Source organism: Acomys minous (genome assembly GCF_964271855.1).
Source record: "Acomys minous genome assembly, chromosome: 5".
NCBI lineage: Eukaryota > Metazoa > Chordata > Mammalia > Rodentia > Muridae > Acomys > Acomys minous.
Window position 1 is genome coordinate 94506964 of NC_140494.1, and position 23262 is coordinate 94530225.

The 23262-nt window shown below is 46.4% G+C and overlaps 1 protein-coding gene across 4 annotated transcripts in view; it reads left to right on the forward strand.

Annotated features, from left to right (window-relative positions):
• ETS1 (ETS proto-oncogene 1, transcription factor) overlaps positions 1–23262 on the forward strand; it is a 122872-nt gene that overhangs the window by 67694 nt on the left and 31916 nt on the right. The gene's annotated exons all lie outside the window — the stretch shown is intronic.

Genomic DNA, 23262 nt, shown 5'->3' on the forward strand with positions numbered 1-23262 from the left:
CATGCGCTTTGGCCACAGGGCCAGCTGAAGGCAGCTCCAGGGAGGGGTCTGAACTGGAGGAGGAGATATGTAGGTTAGGAGTCTGGTAGGTACAGCAACCAACCCAGCTGTGTCCTCACAGCTGCCTATGTGGCATATTTCATGGGCACTGGCCCCTTCTTGTTGTTCTCCTCTGTTGAGAAACAGTCCCCTCCTGCAGCAGGAATGTCCTCTGCTGTGAACCACCTCAGCACCTCTTCCTGACAAGCCCAGTGAGTCAAGGTCCTCACTGCCTGTTTGCACAGAGGGAAGGGCCCATGCCTGCTTGCTGGATTGTTCACAGGTGGTTCCTAGGCAGCAACCAGCTGACCCTACCGTGGGCATGGCCTGACTGCTGGAGTTGGGGGCGGACAAGATGCCACCTGCTTTGGCTTCCTAGCCATCCAGGAAGCTATAACTGCACTGGGTGTGGTAAACACCGACCCTCTCGCTTCTCAAAGGCTGCCTTTGCGGCTGTACAGTCAGTCGCCTACGCACGTTTGTTATCTGTGATCTCGTTTTATTGATGTTATTTCTACATTTTGAGAAAGATCTGTCACAGTAAGTTACCCTTTCTTTGGGAAACAAGGGCCTAAGTTCAACATGTCGATTTGGGAGAAAAACAAGGAAGACTGCCATTGAGTTCTTAACAGAAGGCATATCCAACTCCTACCCCTCTTTATTTTGTTGGTGATGTTGTGTTATGGTGTGTGTGTGTGTGTGTGTTATGTTTTGGGTATTAAGTTTCTGCCAAAACCCCTCATTGTTATTTTATTCTGTAATAGTGAAACATTTATTGCTGCTTCATCGATAAAGAGGTGAGATGTCAAACCTTGTTACAAAGATGCTGAGCACTAAGTACATTCAAACCCAGCTGTAGCCAACTCTAAAATTACGTGTATGCTGTCCTCATAGTTTTCTGAAGTACTTGGATGCCAATGAGGTCTTCTATGTGTATTTAGCAGTCTGCCTAAATATTACCCCATAATTTGGTAATGTGTTACAGTCTGCCATATGACCTTACCTGTTAGAGATCCCACTAATTCTTTGAGTTGCCAACCTTTAGTGAATAAGGTGAGCCTTGTAGGGATGCCAAGTTGTTCTCTCAGTGTTACGTGCAAAGAAATGACAGGACCACACCTGGAATTTGCCAGATGTCCTCCTGACACTTCCATTTCGCTACTCATCATAAAACATTTCTTTTGCTTGATGAGCATCTACAAAATACCCATAATAACCATGAACATAAGATTGGAGTGTCAGTGAGGCCCTCACCCCGCTCTGTTGCTGGAGGTACCTTTCCTCTACATGCTTTATGTCTCTTTAATGAGTCCCACGTAGTTGGCTAACGACAGAGCTTTGAACAGGTTGTCCAAACCCTTGTGATGTCAGATCTAAGGAAGTGGGATCTATACCCAGGATACCAGGCCACTGGGCAAACTCAATAATGCGGCAGCTTAGTTACTTGGCAAGGAGCAAAAAAAAAGAAAAGTGGCTTGTTCTAGAGGATGCTGGATAGATTGAACTTTTCCTTTGAGAGAGGTTGACTCTAGACCTTGAGAAGTATTTTTTTTTTTTTGCCTTTTTATTCCTAAGAGATTTGAAAAAGAATCCCCCAACCCTTTCCCTCTATTAAACTAACAACACGTGCTTTGCTTGGGTCTTCTATGCCTTAGTTTAGGTCAGGCGAGGTCCATTTTGATGAGCAGAGGGAAAGTCAGGAAGCTGGGGGTGGGGTGGAGGAATGGGTATCCTGAAAAAACAAGATAAAACAGAGTAGAAAAGTTTGAATGGCACACAACGGTGCCCAGGAGGCATCCAAGAGTTAGTGACATCCTAGATGAGTGCTTTATTCTTCCCATTTAAAACATGGTCCCAGGTAAGGTGTGTGTGTGTGTGTGTGTGTGTGTGTGTGTGTGTGTGTGTGTGTGTGTGTGTGTGTGTGTGTGTGTGTTCACTCAGAGACTACTTAGATTGGATCCGATCCCCAATTATTCTTCCCGAGAAAAATCAGCACCCTCTCATCGCCTCCTTGTTTTGTTCTTTCTGGGAGCCAGTGTGCCCCGAAGCCAAATGACAAACTCTTGGCCCGAGAAGTACTCCCTTGGGCTCGCTACTGTCTCCCTGCAAGTGCGTATAAATCCTAAATCGCCACCAGTACCCTGCATTTCCCTGGAGGATTGAGCAGGGGAAGGTGGGGATGGGAAGGAGGGCATGGGTGACGGGATTATAGCAGAGACAGAAAGAAGAGTTTTCAGGTTGGCATGTTTTAGACTGGGCACTCAATTCTTTGTCAGGAAAATTTTAGAAGTCATATAAAGTGAATCTCAATCCACCCACAAGGCAAGTCTCCTCTTTAAACCAGGGTCAGTATTTGACTTAGAACCCTGCCCACTCCCTACTTACAAGTAGTTCAGGCCAGGCGTACGTAACAGGCTAGTTTTTTGATCTTATCTCGCCCGGCTTGAACAATTCATTTGCTGTCCACTGAGCTGGCCTAAACAGGTCATCATCTTTTGTCCTTCTGAGGCCCAACGTGGGATTCGGAATACTGAGACTGTTTTCACTCTAGGCCTGCTGTTCTTGAAGGATGCTGCCTGGAGTGAGCTGGCATCCTTTGGGTGAGCGAGTAGGAGTTAATGAGTTCATGTTTAGAAAGTTCCCGAGTCACTGCTGATGCCGGAAGGGTTGTTTAATTAGCGGGAGACATGATCTAGAGTGGTGATGCTCACTACGTGTGAACTCTCCAAGGTGAGTCACATGTGTGTGTACAGGAAGCGTATCCTTGATTCCATACAGATCCAAGAGTTCAGCCTTACACCTCCCTGGTCTCCTCATAGAAATAAAATATTCTTCGAAATGCTTGGGGGTTTATTACTGTTTTCTACACACAACTGTACTTACGGCATGGAGGGGATACAAGAAATGAGAGGAGTGTTTGTAGAGTACCTACTGTGTGTCAGGTACTTCACAAGGAGCTTTAAAGAAACAGTTATATCCTTTAGGCACCTCTGTGACGTCAGTGTTTCATCCCCATGTGTTTTTTGTTTTGCTTTGTTTTGTTTTGTTTTCCGGATAAGAAACTGAATCTCAGACAATTTCAAATATTTTGCTCAGAGCCATCGAGGCTCAAAGTCAGAGATCATCACTTAGAGCTTTATCACAAAGCTCAGGCTATACAGCACATCCATTTGGAGAGAAACCTTGCTAGTTCTCTTACGGCAAACCTTGACTCCTGGGATGCTGTTCCCCGTGCTGGGGTGCTAGTTAAGATTAAGATTCTCTTTATTATCTATCGAGGGTAGGATAAAAGTTATTCAGCTGTCCGTAAACCTATGCCGTAGGGATAGGTTTGAGAATTTCACACCACACGCTCTCAAGGCCAGGACGGACAACTGAAAGCAAAGTTGCTAAACTTTGCGTACACACTTGGTGCCTTTGCCCCATGTTGCCCACTGGGAAAGTGAGGAGTAAAGTGAGAGGAGCTCTGCCATGCCTGAGAATTTTCCAGGGAGGGGACAGAAGTTTAGGCCTTGAGGCCACTTGATGTAACAGGAATGTTTGTAGAAAAATAAACACGCACATGGAATGAATCAACATCTACATGCTGGGCCCGCAGTTAACCTCTTTCAGGAGGAGGAAGAGGAGGAGGAGGAGTCATCGTTGTCAGTTGGTGTCTCTCCCCCCCCCCTTTTAAAAAAAAGTGACATTTTCTTGAGGCCTCTTTTAGGGGCCCTATTCTTTTGCCCTTATCCAGAGTCTTCAGCGTAGGCTGGCCTGATAGAATAATTTAGAAACGTCGGAGCCTCCAACGGATTTTTGGGGTGCTGATTGAACAAAAAGCAGCAGTGTCAGCGAGCCCAGGCACTGGTGAGCTGTTTTGGCTTCCCAGGTCTCTCTGGTCAGCAGGCACTGCCTGTTGGCATGGTTCATGCAGTGAGTGAACCATGAGCAAAGATGAAGCAAGGCTCTGGTTGCTCCCAGCTGCCTCCTTGCTTTGTAGGAAAATAGGATTCCCAGTGTCTTTACAGCTCAGCCCAATTCTAGGGAAGTAAGTACTTGAATCAGCAAAGGCTGGTGCAGGATACCCGCTAGTCTCCACCTACACAGCCCACTCACAGGGTTTGCGGGGCTCCCCAGAGTTCTTGTTCCAACAGAATCTAACTGTGATTCATGTCATTCAGCCATTAGTGCCCGGTCCTTAAGTTTGTCGGGTGGGTTTAGTGGTGCCATTGGTTGCTTATCATAATCTTCTGTGCCAGATCCCCTCTCCCTTCCCATTTGGCAGATGAGAACTAGTCAAAAACAAAACCAACAACAACAACAAAACCTAATTTAAAAAAAAACCAGTGTAGGTTTTTCAACACTAAGTTATCTCTGCCCTCAGTTGGAACATATTCCTCTGTAAAGGCAGGTGAGGTAGCCCTGGGCCGAGTTCTCCTTGTTAATTTGTCCTAAGGCAAGTGCTTTAGCGTTCCCCAAACCCTGCTTTTTAGATCCGTACGTGAAGATAACAATAAAGTAGTCCCAGGGCTGAGGCAAGGATTAGAGATAAATCCTCTTAAAATGCTTTTTTAAATTTGTCTTCAAACTGCAGCACAGGGTCTCGGGAAATGGCGTTACCCTTGTCTCAGCCCGCCAGACTCTCTATACCAGGCTCGCTTTGGGTGCTGGCACGGTTTTTTACTTTAGCGGTCATTAAAGCTGTGGTTGCTGTTAACCTGGTTACAGAAAAATTTTCCACTTGACACCCCTTTAACCGAGTGAGCCAGAGCGGCCTGTGGCTGACGACACCATTTTCCAGCCCTTCTTTTCACATGCTTACCATATCTGAGTTCAGGCTGTGGCTGAGCTTCCACCCCTCCCCCCCCACCCCCACCCCCCCGTAGCCCTCTTAAAACACGGTCCTTCCAGCCTGAGGAGGCTTCTTAGAATGCTTGCTATCACAGCTCAAATGATTTTCATTGTCGAAGTGCCCCTGGTGCTTCGGAACTCTTTTTGTTTGGGGGGAAATGACCTACACCATGAGGCTTAAGGAGGATACCCCCAATGAGGCAAGTAAAGGTCCCAGTCACTTGCTGAGCCAAGCTACCTGCTCACCATAGGCACACGCATGAAGGGGTAGGCCATGAGTCCACCTGGTCAATTCCTCAAGCCATCACAGCAGCCCCCCTATATATACCCTTCCCCAGGGTTCTCCCCTCCTGGTCCCAAACAGGCACCTGTTGGACTGTCCTGGCTCACCCAGACGTTCCCTAAAACCCGTGCACCTCTGGGTTTCACCAGTTGATGATTGCAGCAGATGATTTACAACCAGAATCTGGCATCTAGAAAAGGGGATCGTGTGTCTTTAAACAGCTGTGCGTCAGCGTGTGTAAATGCGCTTGCTAATCCAGTGACTAATTCAGTGTATTATAAGGCAGCCATGAGCCTGCTGCCAAGGCAAGGCTCTATCCCAACTGGAGGGTGTGTAGGGCTCCTCAGAGCGTTATTTCTGAGGTTCCTTCTCTCGTTCCTTCTCGCTCGCTCCTCTGAAATTCATCTCACATGTTCCCTGAGCCAGAGTCCTCCTTGCCCTCTTGATTCCTGTCCCTCAAACCTCCAGTCCTCTTTCGGTTCCTGCCTCCCACTCCCTGCTTTATTTACTCATCAAGGGTGGGGACCCTGTGCCATCAGAGCAAGGGCTAGGGAACCAATCAGTGTTGTTTTGGGACATTCCAGGTGACCGAACTCATTATCCCTATAGAAAATTTCCCCAAATGGCCCTGTTGTCATTGTTACTGGGCCTTCCTCAGTTCCCAGTCTGTGATGCCCTGCTCTGTTAATGGCTGTTTCTCTGAGACCCTGTTTTATCTTCCTCTCTTTCATCACCACCTAGGGGTTGGGAGAGAAACCTTCAGGCAGGGAGCAGGGGCCAGAGTGTAAACTTCCTTCTAGGGTCTTTAAGTATGGGCCAGGGAAGCCTCTTCCGGGTGTGGCTGGAGGCTAGTAAGTCAGAGAGATTTGTTTTTTTTTTTTTCCCTTGGAGTCTGGGACCTCTACATGAGTGTTCCCAGAAGTCCCTGACACCAGGTGTCTGCTCTGGACATGGACCTTGCCCAGCTTCTCGCACAGTGTCTCAGGGAGGCACACACAGTCCAGCTGCCATCTGAAGCATTTCCATGTGTCAGAGGTGGGTGTGGGAGGCCCCAGCCTCCACACCCTCTCTGCCTTCCCGACTCAGTAATTGGTTCCCTCCCATCCCAGCACGTCTGCAGGCTCCTTCCTATACCCCCTTCTCAGAGCATCTGGAATCTAGCCACTTTGGGCTCACTGCAGAATATTGGCCACTCTGGAGTTGGGAGCGGGCATTGCTGCTTGCACAGGATCGGAATCTCACTAGAACGGAACTCCCAAGTGGAGGGTCTACAGCCATCAGTCACCAAGGTACTCCCATTGCTCTGAGAGTCAGTTGCTATCTTATCTGTTAAGATAGCATTCATGTAACAGTTCAGCGGCTTTTAATAAATTCATAGAGTTGGGTAACCATCACAAGCACCTCATTTCAAAATTTTTGCAGTGTCCCCAAAGAAGCTCCATGCACACCCGCAGCCTATAGTGGATGCCTATTGAACAAAGGCATGTCCAGTAGGAACAGGTCCCCAAGGGGTATTCAAAGCACATAGCTGACTGAGTTCCCCATCTTCCAATCTCCAGGGACCTACTTTCCGATGGTCTCTCCTCAGCACTCAAGCTCTGCTCTTCTCTGCAGGCTGGCTGCTTAAGCTTCTCAGTGGAGTGAACCTGGTACTGCCCAGTGGGCAGAGGTAATTGAGCGCGTTCTCCAGCTGCATGCAGACAGTTCAGCCCAGGGAGCTTGGGCTGTGGTGGCTGCAGTTTCCTAATGGCTTCCTGATGAGGCAGAGCCACTTATTAACATCGGATGAGGGCTATGCATCCGGGCTCTCTTTTTCCCACCTGAGCTAGGCAGATGGAGAGAGTGGCTTCAGCTGCCGCCCCTCCCCCCACCACAGCATTGACCACTTTATCTCTGCTCTCCAAGTATTGGTCTGTCTAGCCCATTGATCTCAAGATTGGGACTGCCTGGCGACTGGGACAGCCGCTCGGTTTCTTGTTAGAGGCGCCCAGGGCTGTCTGCTCTGGGCCTGTGTGGGCAAGACTTTTGAGGCAGCAGTGAGATTGTCAGTACCCTGAAGTCTGGGTGCCTGGGGGCTGCTCTGAGAGACCCAGAAACCTGTGTGGCTAAAAGGCATTAGCTAGGAGAGATATAGCATTTCTTTCTTTTTCTTTTTCTTTTTCTTTTTCTTTCTTTCTTTTTTTTTCTTTTTTTTTTTTTTTTTTTTTTGTTGGTTTTTTGAGACAGGGTTTCTCTGTGTAGCCTTGGCCATCCTGGACTCACTTTGTAGACCAGGCTGGCCTGGAACTCACAGCGATCTGCCTGCCTCTGCCTCCTGAGTGCTGGGATTAAAGGCGTGTGCCACCATGCCCGGATATAGCATTTCTTAAGGCTGCAGGTCCAGCACTCCCAGTGTGTTTGCTTTCACGATGAGAGTTGCTTGAACCGCCCCAAGGCTTCAGGCACTTTGGGTTGAGACAGACAGCTTCATTCATTAGATGGGAGGTTTAGCACTCTGACTTTGTGTCCTGGATACTTCCTTGATGTTCCCTGTGTTTGGCTACTCCAGTTGGGCACCACTGAACTGAAATGGTAATGTTGGAGAGGCTTCAAATGGCACAGTGACTCTTGGTTCTCCTTTCCGTGGTTTTTAGATACAGATCTGTAGATCAGACATTAACAGATGTCTTCCCCCCCCACCCCACCCCTCAGTTTGGTAAGAATGATGCCCTCTGTTTTCAGAGCTGGTGTAACATTCTAGTGTCATGTCACCAAAGATTGCTTGTTGAGTGATCACTGATACACAACAGGAACCCTTCTCTTGATGGGTGGCAGGGTGGGGCGAGGGATGTCCACAGTTTGGTGGGTGTCACTCAGCCTTTGTAAAGTTCAATGGTAACAGGTAGGACGGGGCGCCATAATATGTTGTACCATCAGCATATAAGTTGGCTTTTTGGGTAGTTGTCCCTAGGGTTCCTGAAGAACTTGGGGAGGAATAATCCAGAATGATATTCCATGGATCAGTGGTCCTAAAGGCATGGAGGAGACCCCCTTTCCCCCCAGCCCATCACAATTGAGTAAACACTGGTGGTCTACATGAGGACAATACTGGGCAGGGAGTCAAAAGGTCTTGAGTTAGTAGCCATGAGACTAAGGCAACGGTGGGTCACCTCCTGGCTTTCCTTTCCCCGTGGGGAAAAGAAGAGGTTGGAAGTAGATGCCATCTCAAGGCATTTCTAACTCTCCCAGGGATAGCGTGGGGCCCTTGGCTGGTGACAGAGCTCCGCAACTTCTCCTCCACTGGCAGCTTCCCTTTCATTCATCTTATAATTATGTCTGGTTGCCAGGCGGGGAGAACCTTCCTCCAAGGAGCTGTTAAGGTTTTATAGCAAATTCTGTAAATTCTTTTCTGCTTCTTGGCTGCAAATGAGGCTTTACATAGCCAGAGTGAGGGTGTATAGAGGAACAAGACAAGAAAGGGGGGTGAAAACTCAGGCAGAGTGCACGCAGGGATAGTTTACCACTCTTCCCGCCAAAGCGGCAGACCTGCACCAAGCGTGGAGAAGGCCGGGGTGACCGGGTGAGCAGGGAACCTAGCAGTTCAAGCAGAATAACCACTCTCTCTTCCAAGCTTAGCTCTCTGGTCTTGATTAACTCCTTAGCAACCCGGGAGACTTTAGCAGGGACTGGCCCCGAAATTATTCCTTAAATGCCTCAGGTGCTAGGGGGTCTAGCTCCTTAAGAGACATACATTGGGATTTACAGGACCAAGTGGGGCCTTTATTCTAGGCATTGTTGAACATATAAAAGCTGAAGCTGTAAACTCCGAAATGTTCCAGTCTGGGCCAAGGGCACTGGTTGCAGTTTTGCAGGTTGTTTTGAAGGCTCATAGGCTGAGAGGAGGGCTGTCTCGGATCCTGTGTGCTTGCAGACAAGCTCTGGGTGGGAATGTTCCCATCTCTGATGTCAGCCTTGCTTTGGATATGAATGTTATGAATGTCTCCCTGCCCTCTCCCCACTCCTTCCATGTGGCTCCCATGTGGCTCTTTTTTGAATTACACTGGGATGAGTCAGCAGGGCCTTTGCTAGGAAGGGGATGCTTTGCTTGTAGGGGAAAATGGGTGGAGAGAAATGAAGGAAGCAGGGTTTGAATGAAACACTGGATCAGATCACCATCCATGGTCAGATGCATTTGAAGGCGGTCTTCATCTGGGGTTTTGTTTTCGCCTGGTGTACTGAGGGACTAGATAGCTCGCTGGTTGTGGCATGTACATAGTAGCTCAGTGATCTTGGTAGTTCAGGTTTATTAGTGTGCCTTCTGGGTACCCTGAACTGGAACAAGCAGCTTCCCTCATGCACCTGTGGGTGAAGAGGCTGGGGAAGGAACACAGTGTAACCTTTAACCATTCACTGGGTCTGTTGGCCTAAGCTCTAAAATGACAAAACATTTAAGTGCTTGCCATCAATTCCTTCCCAACCTAGGGGAATCTCCCTTCCATATTCTCAGCCACTTAAAGGAAATGGAGGAGAATTACCTTCCTTGCACTTTTTTTTTTTTTTTTTTTTTTTTTTTTTGCTTTCCAGGAGCAAGGAAGGCAGTCATTAGTGGAAACTGAGAGGCAGGAGTGGAAGGCTGATATTACCTCACAGGGGATCTTTGTATTGAGTACCAAACTTCTTGTCTTTGGGAAAACATCTTGCTTTTGTGCTTAGGATTTGTAGGGCTAAATCCAGTGCGTGCAGTTTCTGCCTCTTGGTTGCCTGTCAGTCCTCAAAGATGCGGGTGACATGTGCGTGGTGTAGACAGGCAAGAGGGTGACAGCACGCAGGGACTCACTGCTGGGCCTCTTCCCGTGCCTTTTCCTTCTGGTCCCAGCCTGTGTGCATTTTCCAGGTTGTTGTTTATCACAGGCTAGTCTGACCACTGGCTTTCATTTTAGTAAGGAGGAGTAAGAATATAAGTAACGCAATAGGGAGGGGTTCAAACTGATGATCACAATATGAAGTCACGTTAGAACAAAGGATGAAATTCTAGGAAGAAGACGATAAGGGAAGGAAAGATCTTTATATGTGTCCACGCATTTCAGTTCTGGGCCTCTCTATTTTCTCCTTGGCAGTGGTGCTGGATTGAACTCCCGCTAGGACAGATGCCGGACAAGTGTTCTAGCCTTGAGATACACTCCCAGCTCTATCTGCTTGTCCCTTTATTCAGCTCCAAAGCAGGGAGCTAGGGAACTTTCCCATAGAAAGGCTCTTCTGTAGAGTCATGCTGGCCATGTGTAATGAACAGACCTGATAAGACTATTGTCTCAGGAGCCGTAGCATTGACCTCTATTGTTTGATTTGTCCTTGGCACCTCTTTACCTGGCGAGATCAGTGTAGACTGAGGCCTTAACTGCCTTTCAGGTCTACCCATCTCAGAGAGGGGACTACAGAGGGCAAGCACGTGCTACGCTTGGCTACGAGACCTATTAGATCGAGAGGAACAGTGTGAGGAGAAGAATAGCTCATTCCTCAGCAGTAGCAGGCAGCCCTTTGTGGTGACCTCATCTTCCTCCCAGCCCTGGTCCAGTTGGAGCTATGCATACAGGGCAGACTTCCAGTTCCTCCTGTCTGGGACTCACAGAGGCAGATATAAATAGACCAAGACTTTGTCTGTAGCCATTGTTCTCTGACTGCCCATTGTTTCTGCTGCTGAAGCCTACCGTGCGCCTCCCCCCCCCCCCCCCCCCGTTGCTCCTGCCCCCAACTCTCTCTTATTGTGCCGAAGTCTGAATTTCAGCCTGGCTATTTTCATTTGTGCTTGCCTGGTGCTGGGGAGAATCTGGAGTAGAGAATCACCCTCCAGTGTAGATCAGCTGAATTATAAGCCTCCTATTTTGATGCCAGCAGTGCTTTTGTCTGAGTCCTTTCTTGATATATTTGTGGTCAAGGCAAAGATATGTGAATGTGTTGATAGTGGAAACAGGAGGATTTGTAAGGAGTTGAACAACTGTCCCCACAGGGGCTTGATTAATGTGCCTGTGTCAGAGTAATGCATGATCTGCCGTGTTACATTATAGTGCTCAGTGCTTGGCCATGGCCTTTTCAGCTTTTTTTGTTTTTGTTTTTGTTTTTTGTTTTTAAATAATCATAAGGGGGCTAGAATAAAGAAAGATGCAGAGATGCAGAAATCATTCTTAGTATGTTGCAGATGATGCAAAGGCAGAGATGGATCGCGAATAGGGTGGATACAAAGTCATGATATAAGGAAGATTATTACATGGGGGCATTACGGGTCAAAACGGTCAAGTTCGATGTAGATAAATGCGAAGACTTTCTGTGAAGCCGGCGAAGGCCGGGCTGTAGGCGTGCGACTGGCTCCATATCAGTTCCTGTAGAGAAAGGCTGGTGGTACATTTTGGCCTTTTCAGCATAGTTGCCTGTGTTCTTGCTTTTAGACAATCATCTGATTGGTCTCAGTTTACCATACGGATGTTCTCTGTGGAGGTTTATACGATGCTCCACAGGGACCCAGGGGTACAGACTTGCAAGATTGCTTTTAGGTGAAGCAACTGGCCACCATGAATGATTGAGTTACACAGGGAGTTTTAAAAAACTGGACAGAAGGGCTAACAAGCCAGGAGGATAAAAGCTGAAAAAACTGCTAGGTGAAGAAAGATTTGTACTGCAAGGCTTTGACCACCAGAACTAGGTCTGGAGGCCACAGCTCCTAAGCAGGTGTCTTTTAACAAAATGTGTGTCACCATTCTTTTCGTAGCCATCCTGGCTTAGTAATGGCGTTGAAAGGTTCACACAGTAGGCCACAAAGAGTGTCTCTTAAGCCAGAAGACTCTCAGGAAAGAAGGATGACCTTTTGTCCAGGTTCTGCCTCTCCTTTGATCATCACTCTTTGGTCAGTCTGAGAAGCTGAGGTCCCAAATGTGTGGACAGCCCACAGCTTTAGTGCACACGGTGCCGTGTTGCGTGTATCCATCTCCTCCACTGGGAAAATGGACTTACATACTCATGTTTTGTCGCTTTTTTTTTCTGGTTTGAATACAGACAGTTGTACTGTGTGAATGTGTGTGAATATGCATTTTCCTTCTCTGTCCAGATTTATTTATTAAAAGGAAAACACATCTGCATAAAAAAGCCTAAGAACACAGGAAGAATGTCTACTTTGTTTTCCTTTCTGTAGCACCAAGACATGCTTCCTCTGAGGGATTTTGAAGACTGGCTTTCATCTCAAACAAGGCTTTCTTTCCCCCCACTGGAAAAATTGTCCTTTTTTTTTTCCCCCAGAGGGAGGGGGATTAAATGTATTTGTATAATCTCTAAATAAATAAGAAAATGAGGAGAGAATTTCCTTTCAAACTTCATGGAAAAATGTTCCTTTCTGAACATCATTAATTGGGAGTAAGTCCTGTATCTCTTTAGCCCCTTCCCAGTTGGCCTTCTGCCTCTGTTGCGGCCTCGTCCTCCTTACTTGGCCTCCTCTCCTGCCTCTTCCCAGACAGGCCAACCAGCTCAGCTCTCTCAGACCATCGTCCTCAGCTAGCTGTGAGCCACTGAGCACTCTCTGGAAGAGGCCTGGCTCTGTGTTTGTTTCCTGCGTGGGAGGGAGAGGCAGGCCCTGAGAAAACAGTTCAAAAGTGCAGAAAAACTTTACCTCTTCCAGCCTAAATAAACGGGCTTTGCTCCATTTGTTTGCCCAGATTTTTCCCTTTGCCCATGGAGAAAATGCTTCCTCTTCTACCTCTCCTGGCTCTGCTCCCCTGAGGGTGGGGACCCTCAGGCCTCCTCATCTTCATGCTTCTTGTAGGCTCTGGGCCAGTAGTGGGAGCAGGACGCTTGGGAGGGCTGTGCCCTGGTGCCTTGACACAGGGGCCCCCTGGAACCCTGGGTAACAGCTGCTGTCTGCACTCTCTGGGATTGAGGCCTACTCTTCTCCAGAAAGAACTTCCTGTATGATTGAAAAGTAATATCCTACATCCTTGTGGCCAGTCTTGTCTTTTCTGCCTCCCCTGCTTGCAATTTCACAAACAGACACAGAGAGGAACTACCTACCTTTTGTGTCTAAAGATCTGGACTCGAGTTTCTGGTTACATAACTTTCCTGTTGGCCACGGTGGTGAAATAACTGAAGTAACCTTTGTGAGCCTCAGTTTCCTCACCTGAAGAGTGGAGGAAATAATACTAAACCATTTGAGAAAACACTTCCTAAAATGTAAAACTCTGCTTAAAAAGTAGTGATGATAATTATAGATAGGAAGGCAATGAAATGAAAATAAGTTGATTATTCTAATAACCCTCTTGGGATGGTAGATGATAAAGCTGTAAGAGCTCATCTCCTGAGTAGTATCCCATGCTGGGATAATAATAATATGTAGAGAGTCAGATAGTTTCCATCATTTTGAGTGGGATCCTCCTATGGCATGCTATTACTAAGATCCTTACCACCCCATCATGAGTATTTATTTCAGTTAAAGGTCAGATCGGTAATATCAGAAGTGTAAGGGTGGGGTTGGTGGTAGAGCACTTGCCTGGCTTGTGCAATGCCTGCGTTCTAGTTCTAACACGATAAAGCCAGAAGGCGTCAAACAGAGAACGAGTCAACAGAGTGCAGTATGGTTAAATGCAGATGTAGACCCATCTGATGACTTTCATGGAAACTTGTCTGCTTCTGTATTTATCCAGACAAAGGGATCTCACTGACCTTGGATACATATAGGCAATCCTGTGTGGTGAGAGCTGAGCATAGTCTTGTGGGTTGGAAGTGCTTTGAGGCACGTGAAACACCATGTAAACAGTTGAACGTGATCATTTTAGGATTTCCGTAGCCTGTCCACGTGGTCCTTGGGCAGCATTCTGCCATAGGGGTGGTAGGACTAGAACCCAGGGCCGTGTACATTCCTTATGACATTAAACTACACCCTCTGCTTTCCAAACAGTCCTTTAAACTATGGGAGAATCATTGAATTAAAAGCCCATAAATGTATAGTTTATTTCAGCTTTAAGAAAGTCTTAGTATATAGCAAGGAGTTTTGAATACAAAACTATACTTTCTTGTTGATTCTAAAGTGGTGCTCCTGGGAAGCTTTTAAAAAACCAAAAGATCTCCAGGGTACATGTCACTGTAAAGTGTTGTCATGGCAAGCATATTTTAGAGGGTGGCTACCAAAAGTATTTTGCCCTAGCAGGTTGGATTATAAGACACAGAATAAGTAAGAAAGTGCTCTGTTCCTTCAGTGGCCTGCAGGGAGATAGATTCAGGTGAAAACAGGGTTTTTTTTTTTTTCTGAGCTTGCTTTCCCTCTAAGGTGTGCTCCACAAAGAAGATTCCGGAGGGGCATGTGAGAATACCAGCACCTAGTGGGACACAGTATATATCCAAGAGAGAGTGTGGTGTCTTATTTGAACTGGAGCAGCTTGTGACAACAAACACTACATGAGATTTTATTTACAGTGCTTAAAAGGCCAGCAAGGATAGGGAATCTGACAACCTCCTCCCAAATGTACGCAGTTGCAAAGAGGAGAGAAATGAAGAGTGGCCTCCCTCTTGAGACCATTCCCTTGGCCTTCACTTGCTGGGGCTGCTAGAGAAGACACACACTTCAAAGGCCTTTGTCTTCATTCATGGGTTTCCTCCTCGGGTGTTTTGCCTGTGAGGCTTGAGCTATCCTAGGGACCAGAGTAAGGACGTTGATCTGCAGGGCCCAAGGGGGCAGGTTCTGCTTTCTGGCTTCTAGCCTGGAGCGGAAGAGCCTTTCTGGGTTTCCCTGAGCACCTGGAATTGATTTGGGTCCTGCTGTGCCTTTCTATACGTAGGCCGAAGTGGAGGATGGTGGAGGGGCTCGGAAAGAAATAAATCCAGTGATTTAAAAATAGCTTTTGCATGTCAGGTGCCTGAGCCCATTTGGGACCATGCCTGCGATCCCTTTTGTCTGGCAGGCTGAACTCTGGCGCTGCCGAATTACAACCGCTTTCATTTGTTTCTCCTGCTTCCCTACCATGTAATGGTCAAGGGCTCATTGGAACCAGGTGTGAGCCCGGTGACTCACCAAATACTCAGGACTTCAGTGGTAATAATGTGTTAAAACTTTTTTGGGGGGTGGGGGGGGTGGGGCAAGGAATGGGAGAAGGGAGGGAGGGGGAAGTCTGAGGTCACTTCCTACAGATGTTCGCTGTGCCTGGTGGACCCTGAGCACTGCTTTCTCAGGCTCAGAGCAGCTCAGAACACTTTCTGTCCTTTAGGGGACCCTCTCTTCTTTTTTAGGGCAGCTTCCCTCTGAGCAGAGGCATCTATCTACCTCTGAGTTGGCACGTTGTACCCAATGTGTGCTCCCTGGTGGCTGTGTGCATTGGCACAGAGAGATGCTGTAATCTGAGACTGGCTTGCTTTTTTTTTTTCAGCCAGGTCACTAGAGGGTGAAATGGGGATTTTTTTTCCTGTACAGCTTCTTTCTACCTTTTTTGAATTGGTTTTCACTGGCTGATGCCTGCTAAGGTTTGAGTAGAGAAGAAGGACACACACTCCGTTGTCTGGTTCTCTACCTGATGGGAATCCATTCCATGCCTCATGCTGCTGTTCCGGTTGTTTGGAACCGTGATGCAGTGCATGACTGCGATGGGTGGACCCTGCGTGGACCCCCCGGGTGGATGCTGGTTTATTGCTTCCTCCCATCACTTCATTAATGAAACCTGAGCCAGGGCCTGCAGGAGAACTCTTATGTCCAGTCTGTGCATTAACCTGCCCCTGGGAAGGAAGTCTTGTCTGTCAGTTTTCTGGTGCCTGCTAGTGGGCCCAAGAGCCAGATAGAAGGTGTTACTCCCTTTAACTCTGCTTCTCTTCTGCTATCTGCTTCTCACTGTATCTGAGATTCCCGTTCTTGTTGGATGGCTAGCCACTTTATTGGATATATCCTTTTAGAAGCCAATGGCAACTCCCAGCAGCCAGAGTTTCCAGCCTCTTTGGCCACAGCCATTTTTCTCCTTGTGTTGTTCTCCTACACTGGAGCTTCTTCTAGACAACCTGACCATGGTCCCTCCTTTGAAACTGCCCTTTTGGTGTTTGTCAGAACAGCAGCGTTGCCTTGTGTGCTCTTTGTTACAGTTGAAAGTTCACGAGGCCACGAGCCATTAGCAAGCAGAGTGACGACTTCAGTCTCCTGCATGTAGCATGTGGAAGTCTCAGGATGGCTTTCCACCGTGGTCTGAAGTCATTTCTCTCTGCTCCCCCTGTGCCAATTTCTATAGCATGGTGTTGGTGCCTTGACAGAGGCCTGTGGTTCAAATGGGCCAGTAAATGAAATGCAGACCCTGATGTCAGTGCCAGACAAGATAACTCTAAGGGCCTATTTTCTTTGGCTTCAGGTGTATCTGTCTCCTCAGCTCTCATAGTATCGCATTTATCTAAAATCCTCAAGACAGTAAAATATTAGTGGGTGAAATGACATGTTCTTGGATTATTAGGTTTATTAAGTATTTGTGTGTGTGTGTGTGTGTGTGTGTGTGTGTGTGTGTGTGTGTGTACAGAGAGGGAGGAGGGAGAGAGACACACAGATATAAAATAAAGGTTCATTACACTATTATGTCTGACAATGATCAGATGAGAATTGTAAAATCCAGTGACAGAGAGGCTGCCTCTGAACAGAATTCTTTTCAGAGCTGAACTGAGCAAGCGGCTTACCTAGTGTGAGTTGTGTAGCAGAGAAAGGGAGAAGCAGAATGCACAGATTTTGATCAAGAAGCCAAGTCAGCCATACGCATGGCTCTCTTTTCTCCTTGTCTGTAGAACTCCATCTTTGCATTTGGACATTTTTCCCCCTTTCCATGTAAGCCAGACGGCTTCTTCTTGGTTTCTGTTTACTCTGAGAAACATTGAACAAATCTTTGTGTAACTAATTAGTCTTATATTGTATGTACAGTGACCCATTAGGGTGACTCAGGGGTGAACACAGACAGAGGAGGAGCCAGGTTGTTGTTTCACCTCCCGGCTTCATGTAGAAGGAATGAATGAATGAAGGAAGGAAGGAAGGAAGGGAGGGAGGGAGGGAGGGAGGAAGGGAGAAAGGAAGCCTCGCCTTAGTCCCAAGAAGGGAAAAGAGATGCACTAGACAGTGCGAGCAGCTTTCCACACTATATTTGATGGTTATCCATATGAAACGCACAGTCTTGAGTAATTTTTGTGCTTAAATATTTATCTGATTTCCACCCCCGCAAAAGAAAAACCTTGTCTCTTTCAGCTCTGCAATGTTTACTTCTCCTGACTATGTGGCCTGTTCCATTGGTAATGGAATTGAGTAGGAAGACCTGGGATTTGGGAAGTGGCAGCCTGTCTCTTCTGACCCTAGTTGCCCCACTCTTGATCTGTGACTGTACGCTAGCTAAGTCCTCTGGAGTCTTGTTTTCCACATTTGTAAAATGGGAACCCGGAGCACCTTTCCAGTCCTCCTGGACTGTCACATGGTGGGGGAAATGGTGGAAAGGTATATGCATCGGGTCTTGGCAAACCATAAGGTAGTTTGCTCTTCTATCCTTCCTGCTGCTCTGTTTATGGCAGTAACCAACACAAGACTAGGCATTGTTTGTCAGGTACTAGAGTTCGTCCCACAGTAGCGTTCACACAACACTGGATGTTCTTCTGGGATTTCTTGATTTTTGGTTTTGTCCCTCACTACCTTACCTGCAGGTCCCAAATGCTGTGGCCTTTTCTACATCGTTTGTCGAGAACAGCAGGAGAAAAAAAAACTTGTTGCTTGGTAAGGCTCTAAGCCTTGAACATCTTGCTGAGCAAAAGCTATTGCAAGCTAAGTTCTTTATAACATTGCTGATATAAGCAATTCTGTTTCAGAAAACTCCCAAGAATGGTAGAAAAAGAAACGGGAGACACTGCTGAAGGGTTCTTGGAAACCGAACAGCCCTTAACTTTGACCAACACACACACACACACACACACACAGACTAGAAATACTTGTTTGGCGTTTCACATGGAATGGTTTGGGGTTGTCAGGTGTGGGCCACACTGAAGCACAGGTAGGTTGTTCCTGTGTTCTGAATGCTGCTGGCCCAGCATGCCTGTAGATTTCGGGAGAGCTGTCTTGCCTGCTTCTACCTCCACACTCCATCTTGGCTTGTGAGGTTTTTGTTTTCTTGCTTTTTTTTTTTTTAAACTCACTGGCTTCTTAGAAGCCTACAGTAGGTCCTATAAGTGTTACTGCAGAGGCAAGGACCTGGGGAACAGTAGGTAGACAAGAAGTCCAATATAGACTCCAGTGTTCATGCATTGTGTTGAGAGCCTCCGTGGGATTAGCACACTGTATCTCTAGGGAAGGTTCTCTGCATTTTGAGACACCATGTTATTTAAATTATTTAAGGTACTATAATTATTATCATAGAAGTAATCCCAAAAGTTTTCTAAAAAAAATGCAATTAGTTAATGTTCATAGGGGTACTAATTAATGTCCAGCTGCTGCTTCTAAGAGTAGAAACTATTTGTAATAATGGAAGTTTTACAGTAAGTGACGAGGTGAATTTAGGAACAACAGCGATGTCTGCTTGCCTAAACCAGCTTGTCCACCTGCCTGATGATCGCGTCATCATCATCATCATCATCATCATCATCATCATCATCATCAATATGAATAATTACCAGAACTTACACAATCGTAGATCATATTGAGGGGCATTTTGCAGAGAATTTTTAAGTAACAAGCTTAATATATCCACCTTTGAGCATGGTTATTGATTATTTTTTAAAATGAAATGTCCATACCACTGAAAAGACAACCCCATCCAACTCTTCACTTATGTAAAGAAAGGGCCTTATTTTTTTAAGTTTATATCTTGAGCTTTACAAATGCAGAAAAGTTGTGCCTTTCCTTTTTGCAGCCTTTGGTCCCAAGGACAATGATAGTGCTGTCTGCTGAAGCTCACATCCCAACCCAAGTGTCTTGATATAGTTTTTTTTTTTTTCCTAACTGACAAGGGAGATCTTCCCAGGAGACCCAGCACTTAGAGTTCATTACCAAAGGGACATAGCATGTGGACTAGACTTTTAGAGGCGGCATGAAGGTAGACAAGTCAAAGCAGTTCCAGATGCTTCCATAAGAGAAGACACACGAGAATATGGAAATGCTTGCTGCCCTGACAGGAAGCAGAAACCGGCATGGAAAAGTATGCACTTAGCACTGCTGGCCAGACAAGACTGGCAGAGAGATGTTGCAGTTGGAGGATGCAGCCTCGGGCTCTGCTATGCCCTTGCTCTTGGGTACCATCTCATGAGGACATCCCATTGTCCCAGCCTTCGTGGAGAGATGCTATTGTGGGGCCACCCTGGCAGCTTCATCCTAGTTCAGTTTACAGTAGCTCTACAGACACTCCATTAGCCGTGGCCTACATTTTCCTTATGTCACCTCAGCCAGTGTCCACTATTGGGAAAATCCTTTTCCTGGAGTTTTAAAATCTAATGGAAGGAGCGAAGGCACAAAGCAAAACCCACATGATTCAAGTTCCTGAATTTATACTGGACGGGAGTGAGGGGAACAAAGTTGATTCAATTGAGAAAAACTGAATTCACAAAGTATTTGTTGATTGGCACGTGTGTTTAGCTCTGTCCTAGCATCTGGGGAATCTTGGAGTTTTTCCTGGATTCCAGAGGCATGCTCCCTGCTTGATTCAGGGGCCTCTTTCTGTGGAGTCAAGTTGACTTGTGGGAAGGGGAGACATTCTAGATCACTTCGCTGTTCTTAGATTGGTGAAATAAAGGTGAATGGAGAGCATTGATGTGTTTCGTAGTGACTCATCTGATGATTATTCCATTGTTTAAAGGGCTGGATGTTATGTAATCAACAGCTATCCTTCCCTGAGCTTTTTTTTTTTCCCCTCCAAGATCTGGGATTTTCCATCATTTGGTCAGCCTTCCTGGAGGCATGCTGATTCTTCTACTAGAACGTGTTTTTTTTTTTTTTTAAATGTCCCAGGGCAATCCAAACACTCACTGGGACTTGAGATTCCTTATCACTGGCAGGGCCTGGGAGAGTAGCTGTAGGGAACCGTTTCTTCTTAGGAGGGCGTGGACTCTGGGCTGCCCCTTGGAAGCAAGGATAGAAACTGTCCTCAGTCACCTAGTGTGGCTTCTCTTCATTTTGACATTCAGAGGCAATATATTGGCTCTTTTTCTTGGAGGTCACTAATTTTCATCATTTCTCTCATATATGTTCAGGGATTTCCTTCCTTCCTTCCTTCCTTCCTTCCTTCCTTCCTTTCTTCCTTCCTTCCTTCCTTCCTTCCATTTAGCTGCTTGGAACTATAAGGTAACTGAGGAACTTATGTAGTGTCCTCTTCTGAAATGTAGTCATCTTACACCAGTCTCTGCATGCGGTACATGGACAGTTCAGGCCTCTAAGCCTCCTGGCAGGGCGGTGAAGGTAGTCACTTCAGAAAGTCTCAGAGAAGCTAGGTGGGGTTAGTTTTGGGGAGTATTTGACCCAGGGGCTTGATGTTGACCACATGTATGTACCCGTATTGGGCACATGGCCTGCGAGTGAGGGAGGGTAAGGCTGTGTGGTGTCTGGCAGATGATGATACACGCAGGTCTTCAGGATTTGGTACCTACTGTCCTTTCCCACCCACACAAATCATAAATTGGGACTTCCTGTGTGCACTTCATGCTTGCCTGCCTATCTTATTAGCACTGCCACTTTCCTAGTCAAAATCGCTGTCATCTCTTAGCAGAACAAATGCTACTGCTTTCTTATAAATGCCCCAACGTCTCATACTCACCTGAACCCCTCTTTGTATCTATCCAAGGCGGTATCCTGAGTAACAACGCAGGGAGGCCATTCCTCTGGTTAAACTTCAGCAGCTTTCTATTTGCCTTAGGCTAAAATGACCTGTGCTTTAATGTTGTCCCCGCTTACGTCTTCAACTCCATGTCAGACAGCTGCCCTCCTGATCACTCTGATTCAGCAGCCGGTCATCTTTTTTCTTCTTTTACATTACAAGGTTTTATTTCTCCCATATTCTGTAATTTTAAAAATTAAATTTATTCCTTGAAATTTGTGTGTGTGTGTGTGTGTGTGTGTGTGTGTGTGTGTGTGTGTGTGTGTTCTGATTGCTCTACTCTTTTCTCCTTACCACTCCTATCAGCCCACCCCTCAGTCTCTTTCCTAAACATGACTTTTGCTTTTGATTTGTGACTCAACTGAGTTCAGTCAGGGCCATCTGCGTGACCTTTGGTTTGGAAGTATCCACTGGAGCCTGGAGGGGTCACCACTGAGTATACAACGAAAACAGTGACACCCCCGCTCCCTGAATCTTTCAGTTAACAAATACTTCACAGTGAAGGATAGAGCTCCCTAAGCCTCTCTCTCATCCACGCAGGGCTATTGAGGGGCTTTTTCTTGGGAAGGCCGGGTGCGGGCAGCCACAGCTGTTGTGTGTGTGAGATTGCAATGGCTGAGCCTTCCCCGGAAGACATTTTGTAACGCTCCTCTGTGTATTCTATTCTAGGTCTCACATCCTACTTTGTTCCCTGCACCTTACAGGGCGTGGCACAAACATCTGGCTTGGGGCTGGGCACACATCTGTAACTTGTCCTCAGCACCTTGTGTGGCTGTGAGTTTCATCATTTACTACTGTTGACTGCAGAAGAGGCATTTGTTGACCAGGATCAACCTAAATATTTAAAAGTCAGTTTGCTGCTATGGAAATTTAGCAAAACAGCAATATTCAGTTACCCCCAATGGCCTATGATCGTGGTCCACCCCCCCCACCCCCATAGGGCTTAATGTACCAGGCATAGATTCTGTCCTGTGGAGCAGGCCTTACTACCAGAGTTGGTTGGTTATCTCATAACAGCAGTGCCACTGTTGCACAAGTAAGCACATCTTTTCCGCTAGTTGAGTCTTGTAGTTTGTAGTTTGTAGTGGTCACGGCTGTGTAGGACCATTGCTTCCTTTTCTCCAGCAGTCTGCATAGCATTTTTATTTATTTATTTTTTTTAGGATTATGATTCAGTTCAGTTTCAGCTTGATTTCTCTATGTTACTCAACCAAGGTATATAGTGACAGGACTGTCCACTGTCTGAACTCCTATTAGTATAGTGCTCAAAATCTTGTTAGAGCATAAAAAGAAAATAAAAGAGATACAAATAGAAAAAGATGTCAAAGTATCCCTGTTTCTAGGTGATATGAAATGTTCCTAACCAGTTAGCTTTCAGCAAAGTGGCAGGATACAAAGTTAACTTACAAAAACAAGTCAGTAGTCTTTTTCTATACCAATGACAAAGGCACTAAGGAGAAAATTAGGGAAGTAATTCCATTCACAATAGCCTTAAACATAGCTTGGTGTAAACCTAAGCAGGAGGTGAAGAACCTCCACATTCACCATTTTGATACCTCCTAGCTCACGACCTTTATTTATGCTGTGCCAGAGCCTGTGCTGCTTTGGTTTAGTTCTCACCACTGGATTGTGTGTTGAAAAGCAGACACATGTGCTCTGATCCAATAGGCCTCCAGGGAAATTGGAATTCTGCATCTTATCATTTCCAGGTGAGCTGATATGTCTGCTTGGGGGACTTTACTCTGGGAACGGCTAGGCCTGAGTATGCTTTCCTTCCTTAGTTTCTGAATGTCCGTCAGATCTCACATCAACTGTCTCTTTCCCTGAGGCAGGTCTTTCCTCTCCTCTGGAAGTTGCCACAGCTCCCTGTTCTAGACTAGAGTGCATCCTCTCCGTCGAAGCCCTTATCGACACTGTGTTTGGACATTTACATTTATAGATTTTTTAAAGGACTGAATCCCCTGGTTCACAGTCCACTGTCTTGGTCCATCCTATTTCTGTGTTTCCTGCTATTTTTCCTTCTGTGCTATCCCCGTCCCCCTTGCATATTACAAGCACTAAGTCATTCTAGGTTGCATGAATAATACTGGTCCTTCTTTTTATAGGTAACTGAAAATATGTAGTTGTACAAATGGTTTCAATGAATAAGGTGGATAAACAGGTGTGTGCGCATGGACAGTAGAGATCAGAAGAAAGAATAGCATTTTCTCCCATCAGGATACAGAGTGTTGTAAGCAAGGCACAGTCTTCCCGCCCCCATCCCCCAAAAGGGGCCTAGCATATTGTAGAAAACTCCTTCTATTT